General features: G+C 43.4%; 11 pseudogenes; all 11 read left to right on the top strand.

Moving 5' to 3' along the window:
- Window positions 1-465: 465 nt before the first annotated feature.
- On the top strand, window positions 466-730 carry LOC130287987 (U2 spliceosomal RNA; annotated as a pseudogene).
- A 1,460-nt stretch (window positions 731-2,190) lies between these two features.
- Window positions 2,191-2,454, top strand: LOC130288745 (U2 spliceosomal RNA; annotated as a pseudogene).
- Window positions 2,455-3,918: 1,464 nt separating this feature from the next.
- On the top strand, window positions 3,919-4,183 carry LOC130287986 (U2 spliceosomal RNA; annotated as a pseudogene).
- A 1,464-nt stretch (window positions 4,184-5,647) lies between these two features.
- Window positions 5,648-5,911, top strand: LOC130286462 (U2 spliceosomal RNA; annotated as a pseudogene).
- Window positions 5,912-7,375: 1,464 nt separating this feature from the next.
- On the top strand, window positions 7,376-7,641 carry LOC130288304 (U2 spliceosomal RNA; annotated as a pseudogene).
- Window positions 7,642-9,105: 1,464 nt separating this feature from the next.
- Window positions 9,106-9,369, top strand: LOC130286461 (U2 spliceosomal RNA; annotated as a pseudogene).
- A 1,467-nt stretch (window positions 9,370-10,836) lies between these two features.
- Window positions 10,837-11,101, top strand: LOC130287810 (U2 spliceosomal RNA; annotated as a pseudogene).
- Window positions 11,102-12,565: 1,464 nt separating this feature from the next.
- On the top strand, window positions 12,566-12,830 carry LOC130287985 (U2 spliceosomal RNA; annotated as a pseudogene).
- A 1,464-nt stretch (window positions 12,831-14,294) lies between these two features.
- On the top strand, window positions 14,295-14,558 carry LOC130286460 (U2 spliceosomal RNA; annotated as a pseudogene).
- A 1,464-nt stretch (window positions 14,559-16,022) lies between these two features.
- Window positions 16,023-16,286, top strand: LOC130286459 (U2 spliceosomal RNA; annotated as a pseudogene).
- Window positions 16,287-17,754: 1,468 nt separating this feature from the next.
- On the top strand, window positions 17,755-18,018 carry LOC130286457 (U2 spliceosomal RNA; annotated as a pseudogene).
- Window positions 18,019-19,229: the final 1,211 nt, after the last annotated feature.

The following is a 19,229-nucleotide window of genomic DNA, read 5'->3' as shown; positions in this document are numbered from 1 at the left end:
CCCGGATTCAGCAAATACCAGAGTCCAAAATGATGCAGGTTTATACTGTTAATTTTCAGTTTATCGTTACAGTTGGTGTTATTCCATGTCGGAAGGGACGCAGCTACAGCCAGTGGGGTAACTAGAGACAGGCAGGCAGCTATGTGCAACAAAGGTAGGCGTGTTGTTTTCATATGCAGATCTGAAATATTGTCTTATATGCAAGAGGAGGAGTGATGGGGGTTCAGGCAAAAGCCAGGCTATGGATTGCATTGCTAAATGCTCCATCAGAGTGCAATGGTCGCCTGTCCTTTTTTTAAGTGATGATGTGGGTTTAGCCTGTGCTGTATGTATGTATGGGTGGCTGACTGCCACCCACCCAGAAAGTGTATGGGAGGCTGGTTGGCTGCCAGCCTTCCTTCCATTCCTATGAGTAATGTGAGTGCTCATGAAGGGGACATGGTTGGGTCCACCCCTTTCCCGGTTATCCCCTCTAGGCCTTTTGGCTTAGATCAAGTGTAAAAAAAGAAAGGATCTTGCGACAGATCGCATCCTGAGGCACGTTTTTTTTTTGTGTGAATACTTGCACTTGGGTGACTTGTGAGCACATACTGATACATACGTTCCCTATCTGGGGACCATAAATTAAATGGATTTTTGAGAAAGGGAGCTGATTTGGAAGCTTGCTTCTGTCGCCCTATGCATTGACCCGATGTGGCAGTATCTTCGGGTAGTGAACAGTGCACCACCCCATTCCAGTGTTAAACAAGAAAGATTCTCATTTAATCCTCCGTGGGTGAGAATTTGAGTTTGAGAATTGGAGACCAAAATGATGAGTTGCACTGACTGGTTTATGAACGTCTATTCATTTAGCGTTTTAATGACCATGTTTGCACACTGATTGGTGTAAAAAAATAAAATAAAACTAAATAATAATAATCTAGCACACCTGTGCAGGTTTGACATGACATGACAGGTAGCTGTCTTGTGGGTGGTGCTGAATCCTGTTAAATGACATGAGGGTCTCATGCCTATACACAAGGGTGTGTCATTGCTGTTGCTTGACCATGCATTGGTTTCTGTGGTCAGTGAATGATAAAAACAAAATTTACCATACATTGATGGATGGGAAATCCGCCGTGAGGCATTTGTTTTTAGAAACTGCTGCTCACAACCAATGTTGCAATGGAGTGTCTCCATCTGCTGGTGGTATTGGAAAGGCATTAGTGCTATGACAGGGTCTGAAGAAGAAGAAGAAGAAGACGGAAAAAAATATATATAAAAAGAAAAAGAGAGAGAGAGAGAGAGACTGACTTAATGAGCGAGTGAGTGAGAGAGTGAGAGTGAGTGAGAGTGAATGAGTGAGTGAGTGATTGAGTGAGTGAGTGAGTGAGAACAAATGAGTTAAAGCAAGTGAGTGAGAGAGATCGAATGAATGAAAGTCTGAATGACAGAAAGAAAAAAGGATGAAGAAAGAAGCATGAAGAAAAAAAAATGTATATGGAGTTGCTGACATGAGTGCAATCTACAAAGCCGTTGAGGCTGATCCTCATGGGAGGATTATTGCACCAGGACCCTTAGCACTTTTAAAATGCCATTCAATGCCACGGGCTAGATGTAAACTGCAGATGACCATGTTGTGGTAGTTACCATGGATACCCGAGTGATGTGTGAGCTAACACATAGGCCCAACAGATTCCAAGAAGGCCAGAATCACCAGCGGCACCACCATCGATTGTCAGGTCACCCGGATTCAGCAAATACCAGAGTCCAAAATGATGCAGGTTTATACTGTTAATTTTCAGTTTATCGTTACAGTTGGTGTTATTCCATGTCGGAAGGGACGCAGCTACAGCCAGTGGGGTAACTAGAGACAGGCAGGCAGCTATGTGCAACAAAGGTAGGCGTGTTGTTTTCATATGCAGATCTGAAATATTGTCTTATATGCAAGAGGAGGAGTGATGGGGGTTCAGGCAAAAGCCAGGCTATGGATTGCATTGCTAAATGCTCCATCAGAGTGCAATGGTCGCCTGTCCTTTTTTTAAGTGATGATGTGGGTTTAGCCTGTGCTGTATGTATGTATGGGTGGCTGACTGCCACCCACCCAGAAAGTGTATGGGAGGCTGGTTGGCTGCCAGCCTTCCTTCCATTCCTATGAGTAATGTGAGTGCTCATGAAGGGGACATGGTTGGGTCCACCCCTTTCCCGGTTATCCCCTCTAGGCCTTTTGGCTTAGATCAAGTGTAAAAAAAGAAAGGATCTTGCGACAGATCGCATCCTGAGGCACGTTTTTTTTTGTGTGAATACTTGCACTTGGGTGACTTGTGAGCACATACTGATACATACGTTCCCTATCTGGGGACCATAAATTATATGGATTTTTGAGAAAGGGAGCTGATTTGGAAGCTTGCTTCTGTCGCCCTATGCATTGACCCGATGTGGCAGTATCTTCGGGTAGTGAACAGTGCACCACCCCATTCCAGTGTTAAACAAGAAAGATTCTCATTTAATCCTCCGTGGGTGAGAATTTGAGTTTGAGAATTGGAGACCAAAATGATGAGTTGCACTGACTGGTTTATGAACGTCTATTCATTTAGCGTTTTAATGACCATGTTTGCACACTGATTGGTGTAAAAAAATAAAATAAAACTAAATAATAATAATCTAGCACACCTGTGCAGGTTTGACATGACATGACAGGTAGCTGTCTTGTGGGTGGTGCTGAATCCTGTTAAATGACATGAGGGTCTCATGCCTATACACAAGGGTGTGTCATTGCTGTTGCTTGACCATGCATTGGTTTCTGTGGTCAGTGAATGATAAAAACAAAATTTACCATACATTGATGGATGGGAAATCCGCCGTGAGGCATTTGTTTTTAGAAACTGCTGCTCACAACCAATGTTGCAATGGAGTGTCTCCATCTGCTGGTGGTATTGGAAAGGCATTAGTGCTATGACAGGGTCTGAAGAAGAAGAAGAAGAAGACGGAAAAAAATATATATAAAAAGAAAAAGAGAGAGAGAGAGAGAGACTGACTTAGTGAGCGAGTGAGTGAGAGAGTGAGAGTGAGTGAGAGTGAATGAGTGAGTGAGTGATTGAGTGAGTGAGTGAGTGAGTGAGAACAAATGAGTTAAAGCAAGTGAGTGAGAGAGATCGAATGAATGAAAGTCTGAATGACAGAAAGAAAAAAGGATGAAGAAAGAAGCATGAAGAAAAAAAAATGTATATGGAGTTGCTGACATGAGTGCAATCTACAAAGCCGTTGAGGCTGATCCTCATGGGAGGATTATTGCACCAGGACCCTTAGCACTTTAAAAATGCCATTCAATGCCACGGGCTAGATGTAAACTGCAGATGACCATGTTGTGGTAGTTACCATGGATACCAGAGTGATGTGTGAGCTAACACATAGGCCCAACAGATTCCAAGAAGGCCAGAATCACCAGCGGCACCACCATCGATTGTCAGGTCACCCGGATTCAGCAAATACCAGAGTCCAAAATGATGCAGGTTTATACTGTTAATTTTCAGTTTATCGTTACAGTTGGTGTTATTCCATGTCGGAAGGGACGCAGCTACAGCCAGTGGGGTAACTAGAGACAGGCAGGCAGCTATGTGCAACAAAGGTAGGCGTGTTGTTTTCATATGCAGATCTGAAATATTGTCTTATATGCAAGAGGAGGAGTGATGGGGGTTCAGGCAAAAGCCAGGCTATGGATTGCATTGCTAAATGCTCCATCAGAGTGCAATGGTCGCCTGTCCTTTTTTTAAGTGATGATGTGGGTTTAGCCTGTGCTGTATGTATGTATGGGTGGCTGACTGCCACCCACCCAGAAAGTGTATGGGAGGCTGGTTGGCTGCCAGCCTTCCTTCCATTCCTATGAGTAATGTGAGTGCTCATGAAGGGGACATGGTTGGGTCCACCCCTTTCCCGGTTATCCCCTCTAGGCCTTTTGGCTTAGATCAAGTGTAAAAAAAGAAAGGATCTTGCGACAGATCGCATCCTGAGGCACGTTTTTTTTTTGTGTGAATACTTGCACTTGGGTGACTTGTGAGCACATACTGATACATACGTTCCCTATCTGGGGACCATAAATTAAATGGATTTTTGAGAAAGGGAGCTGATTTGGAAGCTTGCTTCTGTCGCCCTATGCATTGACCCGATGTGGCAGTATCTTCGGGTAGTGAACAGTGCACCACCCCATTCCAGTGTTAAACAAGAAAGATTCTCATTTAATCCTCCGTGGGTGAGAATTTGAGTTTGAGAATTGGAGACCAAAATGATGAGTTGCACTGACTGGTTTATGAACGTCTATTCATTTAGCGTTTTAATGACCATGTTTGCACACTGATTGGTGTAAAAAAATAAAATAAAACTAAATAATAATAATCTAGCACACCTGTGCAGGTTTGACATGACATGACAGGTAGCTGTCTTGTGGGTGGTGCTGAATCCTGTTAAATGACATGAGGGTCTCATGCCTATACACAAGGGTGTGTCATTGCTGTTGCTTGACCATGCATTGGTTTCTGTGGTCAGTGAATGATAAAAACAAAATTTACCATACATTGATGGATGGGAAATCCGCCGTGAGGCATTTGTTTTTAGAAACTGCTGCTCACAACCAATGTTGCAATGGAGTGTCTCCATCTGCTGGTGGTATTGGAAAGGCATTAGTGCTATGACAGGGTCTGAAGAAGAAGAAGAAGAAGACGGAAAAAAATATATATAAAAAGAAAAAGAGAGAGAGAGAGAGAGACTGACTTAGTGAGCGAGTGAGTGAGAGAGTGAGAGTGAGTGAGAGTGAATGAGTGAGTGAGTGATTGAGTGAGTGAGTGAGTGAGTGAGAACAAATGAGTTAAAGCAAGTGAGTGAGAGAGATCGAATGAATGAAAGTCTGAATGACAGAAAGAAAAAAGGATGAAGAAAGAAGCATGAAGAAAAAAAAATGTATATGGAGTTGCTGACATGAGTGCAATCTACAAAGCCGTTGAGGCTGATCCTCATGGGAGGATTATTGCACCAGGACCCTTAGCACTTTTAAAATGCCATTCAATGCCACGGGCTAGATGTAAACTGCAGATGACCATGTTGTGGTAGTTACCATGGATACCAGAGTGATGTGTGAGCTAACACATAGGCCCAACAGATTCCAAGAAGGCCAGAATCACCAGCGGCACCACCATCGATTGTCAGGTCACCCGGATTCAGCAAATACCAGAGTCCAAAATGATGCAGGTTTATACTGTTAATTTTCAGTTTATCGTTACAGTTGGTGTTATTCCATGTCGGAAGGGACGCAGCTACAGCCAGTGGGGTAACTAGAGACAGGCAGGCAGCTATGTGCAACAAAGGTAGGCGTGTTGTTTTCATATGCAGATCTGAAATATTGTCTTATATGCAAGAGGAGGAGTGATGGGGGTTCAGGCAAAAGCCAGGCTATGGATTGCATTGCTAAATGCTCCATCAGAGTGCAATGGTCGCCTGTCCTTTTTTTAAGTGATGATGTGGGTTTAGCCTGTGCTGTATGTATGTATGGGTGGCTGACTGCCACCCACCCAGAAAGTGTATGGGAGGCTGGTTGGCTGCCAGCCTTCCTTCCATTCCTATGAGTAATGTGAGTGCTCATGAAGGGGACATGGTTGGGTCCACCCCTTTCCCGGTTATCCCCTCTAGGCCTTTTGGCTTAGATCAAGTGTAAAAAAAGAAAGGATCTTGCGACAGATCGCATCCTGAGGCACGTTTTTTTTTGTGTGAATACTTGCACTTGGGTGACTTGTGAGCACATACTGATACATACGTTCCCTATCTGGGGACCATAAATTAAATGGATTTTTGAGAAAGGGAGCTGATTTGGAAGCTTGCTTCTGTCGCCCTATGCATTGACCCGATGTGGCAGTATCTTCGGGTAGTGAACAGTGCACCACCCCATTCCAGTGTTAAACAAGAAAGATTCTCATTTAATCCTCCGTGGGTGAGAATTTGAGTTTGAGAATTGGAGACCAAAATGATGAGTTGCACTGACTGGTTTATGAACGTCTATTCATTTAGCGTTTTAATGACCATGTTTGCACACTGATTGGTGTAAAAAAATAAAATAAAACTAAATAATAATAATCTAGCACACCTGTGCAGGTTTGACATGACATGACAGGTAGCTGTCTTGTGGGTGGTGCTGAATCCTGTTAAATGACATGAGGGTCTCATGCCTATACACAAGGGTGTGTCATTGCTGTTGCTTGACCATGCATTGGTTTCTGTGGTCAGTGAATGATAAAAACAAAATTTACCATCCATTGATGGATGGGAAATCCGCCGTGAGGCATTTGTTTTTAGAAACTGCTGCTCACAACCAATGTTGCAATGGAGTGTCTCCATCTGCTGGTGGTATTGGAAAGGCATTAGTGCTATGACAGGGTCTGAAGAAGAAGAAGAAGAAGACGGAAAAAAATATATATAAAAAGAAAAAGAGAGAGAGAGAGAGAGACTGACTTAGTGAGCGAGTGAGTGAGAGAGTGAGAGTGAGTGAGAGTGAATGAGTGAGTGAGTGATTGAGTGAGTGAGTGAGTGAGTGAGAACAAATGAGTTAAAGCAAGTGAGTGAGAGAGATCGAATGAATGAAAGTCTGAATGACAGAAAGAAAAAAGGATGAAGAAAGAAGCATGAAGAAAAAAAAATGTATATGGAGTTGCTGACATGAGTGCAATCTACAAAGCCGTTGAGGCTGATCCTCATGGGAGGATTATTGCACCAGGACCCTTAGCACTTTTAAAATGCCATTCAATGCCACGGGCTAGATGTAAACTGCAGATGACCATGTTGTGGTAGTTACCATGGATACCCAAGTGATGTGTGAGCTAACACATAGGCCCAACAGATTCCAAGAAGGCCAGAATCACCAGCGGCACCACCATCGATTGTCAGGTCACCCGGATTCAGCAAATACCAGAGTCCAAAATGATGCAGGTTTATACTGTTAATTTTCAGTTTATCGTTACAGTTGGTGTTATTCCATGTCGGAAGGGACGCAGCTACAGCCAGTGGGGTAACTAGAGACAGGCAGGCAGCTATGTGCAACAAAGGTAGGCGTGTTGTTTTCATATGCAGATCTGAAATATTGTCTTATATGCAAGAGGAGGAGTGATGGGGGTTCAGGCAAAAGCCAGGCTATGGATTGCATTGCTAAATGCTCCATCAGAGTGCAATGGTCGCCTGTCCTTTTTTTAAGTGATGATGTGGGTTTAGCCTGTGCTGTATGTATGTATGGGTGGCTGACTGCCACCCACCCAGAAAGTGTATGGGAGGCTGGTTGGCTGCCAGCCTTCCTTCCATTCCTATGAGTAATGTGAGTGCTCATGAAGGGGACATGGTTGGGTCCACCCCTTTCCCGGTTATCCCCTCTAGGCCTTTTGGCTTAGATCAAGTGTAAAAAAAGAAAGGATCTTGCGACAGATCGCATCCTGAGGCACGTTTTTTTTTTTGTGTGAATACTTGCACTTGGGTGACTTGTGAGCACATACTGATACATACGTTCCCTATCTGGGGACCATAAATTAAATGGATTTTTGAGAAAGGGAGCTGATTTGGAAGCTTGCTTCTGTCGCCCTATGCATTGACCCGATGTGGCAGTATCTTCGGGTAGTGAACAGTGCACCACCCCATTCCAGTGTTAAACAAGAAAGATTCTCATTTAATCCTCCGTGGGTGAGAATTTGAGTTTGAGAATTGGAGACCAAAATGATGAGTTGCACTGACTGGTTTATGAACGTCTATTCATTTAGCGTTTTAATGACCATGTTTGCACACTGATTGGTGTAAAAAAATAAAATAAAACTAAATAATAATAATCTAGCACACCTGTGCAGGTTTGACATGACATGACAGGTAGCTGTCTTGTGGGTGGTGCTGAATCCTGTTAAATGACATGAGGGTCTCATGCCTATACACAAGGGTGTGTCATTGCTGTTGCTTGACCATGCATTGGTTTCTGTGGTCAGTGAATGATAAAAACAAAATTTACCATACATTGATGGATGGGAAATCCGCCGTGAGGCATTTGTTTTTAGAAACTGCTGCTCACAACCAATGTTGCAATGGAGTGTCTCCATCTGCTGGTGGTATTGGAAAGGCATTAGTGCTATGACAGGGTCTGAAGAAGAAGAAGAAGAAGACGGAAAAAAATATATATAAAAAGAAAAAGAGAGAGAGAGAGAGAGACTGACTTAGTGAGCGAGTGAGTGAGAGAGTGAGAGTGAGTGAGAGTGAATGAGTGAGTGAGTGATTGAGTGAGTGAGTGAGTGAGTGAGAACAAATGAGTTAAAGCAAGTGAGTGAGAGAGATCGAATGAATGAAAGTCTGAATGACAGAAAGAAAAAAGGATGAAGAAAGAAGCATGAAGAAAAAAAAATGTATATGGAGTTGCTGACATGAGTGCAATCTACAAAGCCGTTGAGGCTGATCCTCATGGGAGGATTATTGCACCAGGACCCTTAGCACTTTTAAAATGCCATTCAATGCCACGGGCTAGATGTAAACTGCAGATGACCATGTTGTGGTAGTTACCATGGATACCAGAGTGATGTGTGAGCTAACACATAGGCCCAACAGATTCCAAGAAGGCCAGAATCACCAGCGGCACCACCATCGATTGTCAGGTCACCCGGATTCAGCAAATACCAGAGTCCAAAATGATGCAGGTTTATACTGTTAATTTTCAGTTTATCGTTACAGTTGGTGTTATTCCATGTCGGAAGGGACGCAGCTACAGCCAGTGGGGTAACTAGAGACAGGCAGGCAGCTATGTGCAACAAAGGTAGGCGTGTTGTTTTCATATGCAGATCTGAAATATTGTCTTATATGCAAGAGGAGGAGTGATGGGGGTTCAGGCAAAAGCCAGGCTATGGATTGCATTGCTAAATGCTCCATCAGAGTGCAATGGTCGCCTGTCCTTTTTTTAAGTGATGATGTGGGTTTAGCCTGTGCTGTATGTATGTATGGGTGGCTGACTGCCACCCACCCAGAAAGTGTATGGGAGGCTGGTTGGCTGCCAGCCTTCCTTCCATTCCTATGAGTAATGTGAGTGCTCATGAAGGGGACATGGTTGGGTCCACCCCTTTCCCGGTTATCCCCTCTAGGCCTTTTGGCTTAGATCAAGTGTAAAAAAAGAAAGGATCTTGCGACAGATCGCATCCTGAGGCACGTTTTTTTTTGTGTGAATACTTGCACTTGGGTGACTTGTGAGCACATACTGATACATACGTTCCCTATCTGGGGACCATAAATTAAATGGATTTTTGAGAAAGGGAGCTGATTTGGAAGCTTGCTTCTGTCGCCCTATGCATTGACCCGATGTGGCAGTATCTTCGGGTAGTGAACAGTGCACCACCCCATTCCAGTGTTAAACAAGAAAGATTCTCATTTAATCCTCCGTGGGTGAGAATTTGAGTTTGAGAATTGGAGACCAAAATGATGAGTTGCACTGACTGGTTTATGAACGTCTATTCATTTAGCGTTTTAATGACCATGTTTGCACACTGATTGGTGTAAAAAAATAAAATAAAACTAAATAATAATAATCTAGCACACCTGTGCAGGTTTGACATGACATGACAGGTAGCTGTCTTGTGGGTGGTGCTGAATCCTGTTAAATGACATGAGGGTCTCATGCCTATACACAAGGGTGTGTCATTGCTGTTGCTTGACCATGCATTGGTTTCTGTGGTCAGTGAATGATAAAAACAAAATTTACCATCCATTGATGGATGGGAAATCCGCCGTGAGGCATTTGTTTTTAGAAACTGCTGCTCACAACCAATGTTGCAATGGAGTGTCTCCATCTGCTGGTGGTATTGGAAAGGCATTAGTGCTATGACAGGGTCTGAAGAAGAAGAAGAAGAAGAAGACGGAAAAAAATATATATAAAAAGAAAAAGAGAGAGAGAGAGAGAGACTGACTTAGTGAGCGAGTGAGTGAGAGAGTGAGAGTGAGTGAGAGTGAATGAGTGAGTGAGTGATTGAGTGAGTGAGTGAGTGAGTGAGAACAAATGAGTTAAAGCAAGTGAGTGAGAGAGATCGAATGAATGAAAGTCTGAATGACAGAAAGAAAAAAGGATGAAGAAAGAAGCATGAAGAAAAAAAAATGTATATGGAGTTGCTGACATGAGTGCAATCTACAAAGCCGTTGAGGCTGATCCTCATGGGAGGATTATTGCACCAGGACCCTTAGCACTTTTAAAATGCCATTCAATGCCACGGGCTAGATGTAAACTGCAGATGACCATGTTGTGGTAGTTACCATGGATACCCAAGTGATGTGTGAGCTAACACATAGGCCCAACAGATTCCAAGAAGGCCAGAATCACCAGCGGCACCACCATCGATTGTCAGGTCACCCGGATTCAGCAAATACCAGAGTCCAAAATGATGCAGGTTTATACTGTTAATTTTCAGTTTATCGTTACAGTTGGTGTTATTCCATGTCGGAAGGGACGCAGCTACAGCCAGTGGGGTAACTAGAGACAGGCAGGCAGCTATGTGCAACAAAGGTAGGCGTGTTGTTTTCATATGCAGATCTGAAATATTGTCTTATATGCAAGAGGAGGAGTGATGGGGGTTCAGGCAAAAGCCAGGCTATGGATTGCATTGCTAAATGCTCCATCAGAGTGCAATGGTCGCCTGTCCTTTTTTTAAGTGATGATGTGGGTTTAGCCTGTGCTGTATGTATGTATGGGTGGCTGACTGCCACCCACCCAGAAAGTGTATGGGAGGCTGGTTGGCTGCCAGCCTTCCTTCCATTCCTATGAGTAATGTGAGTGCTCATGAAGGGGACATGGTTGGGTCCACCCCTTTCCCGGTTATCCCCTCTAGGCCTTTTGGCTTAGATCAAGTGTAAAAAAAGAAAGGATCTTGCGACAGATTGCATCCTGAGGCACGTTTTTTTTTTGTGTGAATACTTGCACTTGGGTGACTTGTGAGCACATACTGATACATACGTTCCCTATCTGGGGACCATAAATTAAATGGATTTTTGAGAAAGGGAGCTGATTTGGAAGCTTGCTTCTGTCGCCCTATGCATTGACCCGATGTGGCAGTATCTTCGGGTAGTGAACAGTGCACCACCCCATTCCAGTGTTAAACAAGAAAGATTCTCATTTAATCCTCCGTGGGTGAGAATTTGAGTTTGAGAATTGGAGACCAAAATGATGAGTTGCACTGACTGGTTTATGAACGTCTATTCATTTAGCGTTTTAATGACCATGTTTGCACACTGATTGGTGTAAAAAAATAAAATAAAACTAAATAATAATAATCTAGCACACCTGTGCAGGTTTGACATGACATGACAGGTAGCTGTCTTGTGGGTGGTGCTGAATCCTGTTAAATGACATGAGGGTCTCATGCCTATACACAAGGGTGTGTCATTGCTGTTGCTTGACCATGCATTGGTTTCTGTGGTCAGTGAATGATAAAAACAAAATTTACCATACATTGATGGATGGGAAATCCGCCGTGAGGCATTTGTTTTTAGAAACTGCTGCTCACAACCAATGTTGCAATGGAGTGTCTCCATCTGCTGGTGGTATTGGAAAGGCATTAGTGCTATGACAGGGTCTGAAGAAGAAGAAGAAGAAGACGGAAAAAAATATATATAAAAAGAAAAAGAGAGAGAGAGAGAGAGACTGACTTAGTGAGCGAGTGAGTGAGAGAGTGAGAGTGAGTGAGAGTGAATGAGTGAGTGAGTGATTGAGTGAGTGAGTGAGTGAGTGAGAACAAATGAGTTAAAGCAAGTGAGTGAGAGAGATCGAATGAATGAAAGTCTGAATGACAGAAAGAAAAAAGGATGAAGAAAGAAGCATGAAGAAAAAAAAATGTATATGGAGTTGCTGACCTGAGTGCAATCTACAAAGCCGTTGAGGCTGATCCTCATGGGAGGATTATTGCACCAGGACCCTTAGCACTTTTAAAATGCCATTCAATGCCACGGGCTAGATGTAAACTGCAGATGACCATGTTGTGGTAGTTACCATGGATACCAGAGTGATGTGTGAGCTAACACATAGGCCCAACAGATTCCAAGAAGGCCAGAATCACCAGCGGCACCACCATCGATTGTCAGGTCACCCGGATTCAGCAAATACCAGAGTCCAAAATGATGCAGGTTTATACTGTTAATTTTCAGTTTATCGTTACAGTTGGTGTTATTCCATGTCGGAAGGGACGCAGCTACAGCCAGTGGGGTAACTAGAGACAGGCAGGCAGCTATGTGCAACAAAGGTAGGCGTGTTGTTTTCATATGCAGATCTGAAATATTGTCTTATATGCAAGAGGAGGAGTGATGGGGGTTCAGGCAAAAGCCAGGCTATGGATTGCATTGCTAAATGCTCCATCAGAGTGCAATGGTCGCCTGTCCTTTTTTTAAGTGATGATGTGGGTTTAGCCTGTGCTGTATGTATGTATGGGTGGCTGACTGCCACCCACCCAGAAAGTGTATGGGAGGCTGGTTGGCTGCCAGCCTTCCTTCCATTCCTATGAGTAATGTGAGTGCTCATGAAGGGGACATGGTTGGGTCCACCCCTTTCCCGGTTATCCCCTCTAGGCCTTTTGGCTTAGATCAAGTGTAAAAAAAGAAAGGATCTTGCGACAGATCGCATCCTGAGGCACGTTTTTTTTTTGTGTGAATACTTGCACTTGGGTGACTTGTGAGCACATACTGATACATACGTTCCCTATCTGGGGACCATAAATTAAATGGATTTTTGAGAAAGGGAGCTGATTTGGAAGCTTGCTTCTGTCGCCCTATGCATTGACCCGATGTGGCAGTATCTTCGGGTAGTGAACAGTGCACCACCCCATTCCAGTGTTAAACAAGAAAGATTCTCATTTAATCCTCCGTGGGTGAGAATTTGAGTTTGAGAATTGGAGACCAAAATGATGAGTTGCACTGACTGGTTTATGAACGTCTATTCATTTAGCGTTTTAATGACCATGTTTGCACACTGATTGGTGTAAAAAAATAAAATAAAACTAAATAATAATAATCTAGCACACCTGTGCAGGTTTGACATGACATGACAGGTAGCTGTCTTGTGGGTGGTGCTGAATCCTGTTAAATGACATGTGGGTCTCATGCCTATACACAAGGGTGTGTCATTGCTGTTGCTTGACCATGCATTGGTTTCTGTGGTCAGTGAATAATAAAAACAAAATTTACCATACATTGATGGATGGGAAATCCGCCGTGAGGCATTTGTTTTTAGAAACTGCTGCTCACAACCAATGTTGCAATGGAGTGTCTCCATCTGCTGGTGGTATTGGAAAGGCATTAGTGCTATGACAGGGTCTGAAGAAGAAGAAGAAGAAGACGGAAAAAAATATATATAAAAAGAAAAAGAGAGAGAGAGAGAGAGACTGACTTAGTGAGCGAGTGAGTGAGAGAGTGAGAGTGAGTGAGAGTGAATGAGTGAGTGAGTGATTGAGTGAGTGAGTGAGTGAGTGAGAACAAATGAGTTAAAGCAAGTGAGTGAGAGAGATCGAATGAATGAAAGTCTGAATGACAGAAAGAAAAAAGGATGAAGAAAGAAGCATGAAGAAAAAAAAATGTATATGGAGTTGCTGACATGAGTGCAATCTACAAAGCCGTTGAGGCTGATCCTCATGGGAGGATTATTGCACCAGGACCCTTAGCACTTTTAAAATGCCATTCAATGCCACGGGCTAGATGTAAACTGCAGATGACCATGTTGTGGTAGTTACCATGGATACCCGAGTGATGTGTGAGCTAACACATAGGCCCAACAGATTCCAAGAAGGCCAGAATCACCAGCGGCACCACCATCGATTGTCAGGTCACCCGGATTCAGCAAATACCAGAGTCCAAAATGATGCAGGTTTATACTGTTAATTTTCAGTTTATCGTTACAGTTGGTGTTATTCCATGTCGGAAGGGACGCAGCTACAGCCAGTGGGGTAACTAGAGACAGGCAGGCAGCTATGTGCAACAAAGGTAGGCGTGTTGTTTTCATATGCAGATCTGAAATATTGTCTTATATGCAAGAGGAGGAGTGATGGGGGTTCAGGCAAAAGCCAGGCTATGGATTGCATTGCTAAATGCTCCATCAGAGTGCAATGGTCGCCTGTCCTTTTTTTAAGTGATGATGTGGGTTTAGCCTGTGCTGTATGTATGTATGGGTGGCTGACTGCCACCCACCCAGAAAGTGTATGGGAGGCTGGTTGGCTGCCAGCCTTCCTTCCATTCCTATGAGTAATGTGAGTGCTCATGAAGGGGACATGGTTGGGTCCACCCCTTTCCCGGTTATCCCCTCTAGGCCTTTTGGCTTAGATCAAGTGTAAAAAAAGAAAGGATCTTGCGACAGATCGCATCCTGAGGCACGTTTTTTTTTGTGTGAATACTTGCACTTGGGTGACTTGTGAGCACATACTGATACATACGTTCCCTATCTGGGGACCATAAATTAAATGGATTTTTGAGAAAGGGAGCTGATTTGGAAGCTTGCTTCTGTCGCCCTATGCATTGACCCGATGTGGCAGTATCTTCGGGTAGTGAACAGTGCACCACCCCATTCCAGTGTTAAACAAGAAAGATTCTCATTTAATCCTCCGTGGGTGAGAATTTGAGTTTGAGAATTGGAGACCAAAATGATGAGTTGCACTGACTGGTTTATGAACGTCTATTCATTTAGCGTTTTAATGACCATGTTTGCACACTGATTGGTGTAAAAAAATAAAATAAAACTAAATAATAATAATCTAGCACACCTGTGCAGGTTTGACATGACATGACAGGTAGCTGTCTTGTGGGTGGTGCTGAATCCTGTTAAATGACATGTGGGTCTCATGCCTATACACAAGGGTGTGTCATTGCTGTTGCTTGACCATGCATTGGTTTCTGTGGTCAGTGAATAATAAAAACAAAATTTACCATACATTGATGGATGGGAAATCCGCCGTGAGGCATTTGTTTTTAGAAACTGCTGCTCACAACCAATGTTGCAATGGAGTGTCTCCATCTGCTGGTGGTATTGGAAAGGCATTAGTGCTATGACAGGGTCTGAAGAAGAAGAAGAAGAAGACGGAAAAAAATATATATAAAAAGAAAAAGAGAGAGAGAGAGAGAGACTGACTTAGTGAGCGAGTGAGTGAGAGAGTGAGAGTGAGTGAGAGTGAATGAGTGAGTGAGTGATTGAGTGAGTGAGTGAGTGAGTGAGAACAAATGAGTTAAAGCAAGTGAGTGAGAGAGATCGAATGAATGAAAGTCTGAATGACAGAAAGAAAAAAGGATGAAGAAAGAAGCATGAAGAAAAAAAAATGTATATGGAGTTGCTGACATGAGTGCAATCTACAAAGCCGTTGAGGCTGATCCTCATGGGAGGATTATTGCACCAGGACCCTTAGCACTTTTAAAATGCCATTCAATGCCACGGGCTAGATGTAAACTGCAGATGACCATGTTGTGGTAGTTACCATGGATACCCGAGTGATGTGTGAGCTAACACATAGGCCCAACAGATTCCAAGAAGGCCAGAATCACCAGCGGCACCACCATCGATTGTCAGGTCACCCGGATTCAGCAAATACCAGAGTCCAAAATGATGCAGGTTTATACTGTTAATTTTCAGTTTATCGTTACAGTTGGTGTTATTCCATGTCGGAAGGGACGCAGCTACAGCCAGTGGGGTAACTAGAGACAGGCAGGCAGCTATGTGCAACAAAGGTAGGCGTGTTGTTTTCATATGCAGATCTGAAATATTGTCTTATATGCAAGAGGAGGAGTGATGGGGGTTCAGGCAAAAGCCAGGCTATGGATTGCATTGCTAAATGCTCCATCAGAGTGCAATGGTCGCCTGTCCTTTTTTTAAGTGATGATGTGGGTTTAGCCTGTGCTGTATGTATGTATGGGTGGCTGACTGCCACCCACCCAGAAAGTGTATGGGAGGCTGGTTGGCTGCCAGCCTTCCTTCCATTCCTATGAGTAATGTGAGTGCTCATGAAGGGGACATGGTTGGGTCCACCCCTTTCCCGGTTATCCCCTCTAGGCCTTTTGGCTTAGATCAAGTGTAAAAAAAGAAAGGATCTTGCGACAGATCGCATCCTGAGGCACGTTTTTTTTTGTGTGAATACTTGCACTTGGGTGACTTGTGAGCACATACTGATACATACGTTCCCTATCTGGGGACCATAAATTAAATGGATTTTTGAGAAAGGGAGCTGATTTGGAAGCTTGCTTCTGTCGCCCTATGCATTGACCCGATGTGGCAGTATCTTCGGGTAGTGAACAGTGCACCACCCCATTCCAGTGTTAAACAAGAAAGATTCTCATTTAATCCTCCGTGGGTGAGAATTTGAGTTTGAGAATTGGAGACCAAAATGATGAGTTGCACTGACTGGTTTATGAACGTCTATTCATTTAGCGTTTTAATGACCATGTTTGCACACTGATTGGTGTAAAAAAATAAAATAAAACTAAATAATAATAATCTAGCACACCTGTGCAGGTTTGACATGACATGACAGGTAGCTGTCTTGTGGGTGGTGCTGAATCCTGTTAAATGACATGAGGGTCTCATGCCTATACACAAGGGTGTGTCATTGCTGTTGCTTGACCATGCATTGGTTTCTGTGGTCAGTGAATGATAAAAACAAAATTTACCATACATTGATGGATGGGAAATCCGCCGTGAGGCATTTGTTTTTAGAAACTGCTGCTCACAACCAATGTTGCAATGGAGTGTCTCCATCTGCTGGTGGTATTGGAAAGGCATTAGTGCTATGACAGGGTCTGAAGAAGAAGAAGAAGAAGACGGAAAAAAATATATATAAAAAGAAAAAGAGAGAGAGAGAGAGAGACTGACTTAGTGAGCGAGTGAGTGAGAGAGTGAGAGTGAGTGAGAGTGAATGAGTGAGTGAGTGATTGAGTGAGTGAGTGAGTGAGTGAGTGAGAACAAATGAGTTAAAGCAAGTGAGTGAGAGAGATCGAATGAATGAAAGTCTGAATGACAGAAAGAAAAAAGGATGAAGAAAGAAGCATGAAGAAAAAAAAATGTATATGGAGTTGCTGACATGAGTGCAATCTACAAAGCCGTTGAGGCTGATCCTCATGGGAGGATTATTGCACCAGGACCCTTAGCACTTTTAAAATGCCATTCAATGCCACGGGCTAGATGTAAACTGCAGATGACCATGTTGTGGTAGTTACCATGGATACCAGAGTGATGTGTGAGCTAACACATAGGCCCAACAGATTCCAAGAAGGCCAGAATCACCAGCGGCACCACCATCGATTGTCAGGTCACCCGGATTCAGCAAATACCAGAGTCCAAAATGATGCAGGTTTATACTGTTAATTTTCAGTTTATCGTTACAGTTGGTGTTATTCCATGTCGGAAGGGACGCAGCTACAGCCAGTGGGGTAACTAGAGACAGGCAGGCAGCTATGTGCAACAAAGGTAGGCGTGTTGTTTTCATATGCAGATCTGAAATATTGTCTTATATGCAAGAGGAGGAGTGATGGGGGTTCAGGCAAAAGCCAGGCTATGGATTGCATTGCTAAATGCTCCATCAGAGTGCAATGGTCGCCTGTCCTTTTTTTAAGTGATGATGTGGGTTTAGCCTGTGCTGTATGTATGTATGGGTGGCTGACTGCCACCCACCCAGAAAGTGTATGGGAGGCTGGTTGGCTGCCAGCCTTCCTTCCATTCCTATGAGTAATGTGAGTGCTCATGAAGGGGACATGGTTGGGTCCACCCCTTTGCCGGTTATCCCCTCTAGGCCTTTTGGCTTAGATCAAGTGTAAAAAAAGAAAGGATCTTGCGACAGATCGCATCCTGAGGCACGTTTTTTTTTGTGTGAATACTTGCACTTGGGTGACTTGTGAGCACATACTGATACATACGTTCCCTATCTGGGGACCATAAATTAAATGGATTTTTGAGAAAGGGAGCTGATTTGGAAGCTTGCTTCTGTCGCCCTATGCATTGACCCGATGTGGCAGTATCTTCGGGTAGTGAACAGTGCACCACCCCATTCCAGTGTTAAACAAGAAAGATTCTCATTTAATCCTCCGTGGGTGAGAATTTGAGTTTGAGAATTGGAGACCAAAATGATGAGTTGCACTGACTGGTTTATGAACGTCTATTCATTTAGCGTTTTAATGACCATGTTTGCACACTGATTGGTGTAAAAAAATAAAATAAAACTAAATAATAATAATCTAGCACACCTGTGCAGGTTTGACATGACATGACAGGTAGCTGTCTTGTGGGTGGTGCTGAATCCTGTTAAATGACATGAGGGTCTCATGCCTATACACAAGGGTGTGTCATTGCTGTTGCTTGACCATGCATTGGTTTCTGTGGTCAGTGAATGATAAAAACAAAATTTACCATACATTGATGGATGGGAAATCCGCCGTGAGGCATTTGTTTTTAGAAACTGCTGCTCACAACCAATGTTGCAATGGAGTGTCTCCATCTGCTGGTGGTATTGGAAAGGCATTAGTGCTATGACAGGGTCTGAAGAAGAAGAAGAAGAAGACGGAAAAAAATATATATAAAAAGAAAAAGAGAGAGAGAGAGAGAGACTGACTTAGTGAGCGAGTGAGTGAGAGAGTGAGAGTGAGTGAGAGTGAATGAGTGAGTGAGTGATTAAGTGAGTGAGTGAGTGAGTGAGTGAGAACAAATGAGTTAAAGCAAGTGAGTGAGAGAGATCGAATGAATGAAAGTCTGAATGACAGAAAGAAAAAAGGATGAAGAAAGAAGCATGAAGAAAAAAAAATGTATATGGAGTTGCTGACATGAGTGCAATCTACAAAGCCGTTGAGGCTGATCCTCATGGGAGGATTATTGCACCAGGACCCTTAGCACTTTTAAAATGCCATTCAATGCCACGGGCTAGATGTAAACTGCAGATGACCATGTTGTGGTAGTTACCATGGATACCAGAGTGATGTGTGAGCTAACACATAGGCCCAACAGATTCCAAGAAGGCCAGAATCACCAGCGGCACCACCATCGATTGTCAGGTCACCCGGATTCAGCAAATACCAGAGTCCAAAATGATGCAGGTTTATACTGTTAATTTTCAGTTTATCGTTACAGTTGGTGTTATTCCATGTCGGAAGGGACGCAGCTACAGCCAGTGGGGTAACTAGAGACAGGCAGGCAGCTATGTGCAACAAAGGTAGGCGTGTTGTTTTCATATGCAGATCTGAAATATTGTCTTATATGCAAGAGG

Source organism: Hyla sarda, chromosome 8 (genome assembly GCF_029499605.1).
Source record: "Hyla sarda isolate aHylSar1 chromosome 8, aHylSar1.hap1, whole genome shotgun sequence".
Classification (NCBI taxonomy): Eukaryota; Metazoa; Chordata; class Amphibia; order Anura; family Hylidae; genus Hyla; species Hyla sarda.
The sequence above is the reverse complement of the archived record's forward strand: the minus strand, read 5'-3'. Positions and strand labels throughout refer to the sequence as shown.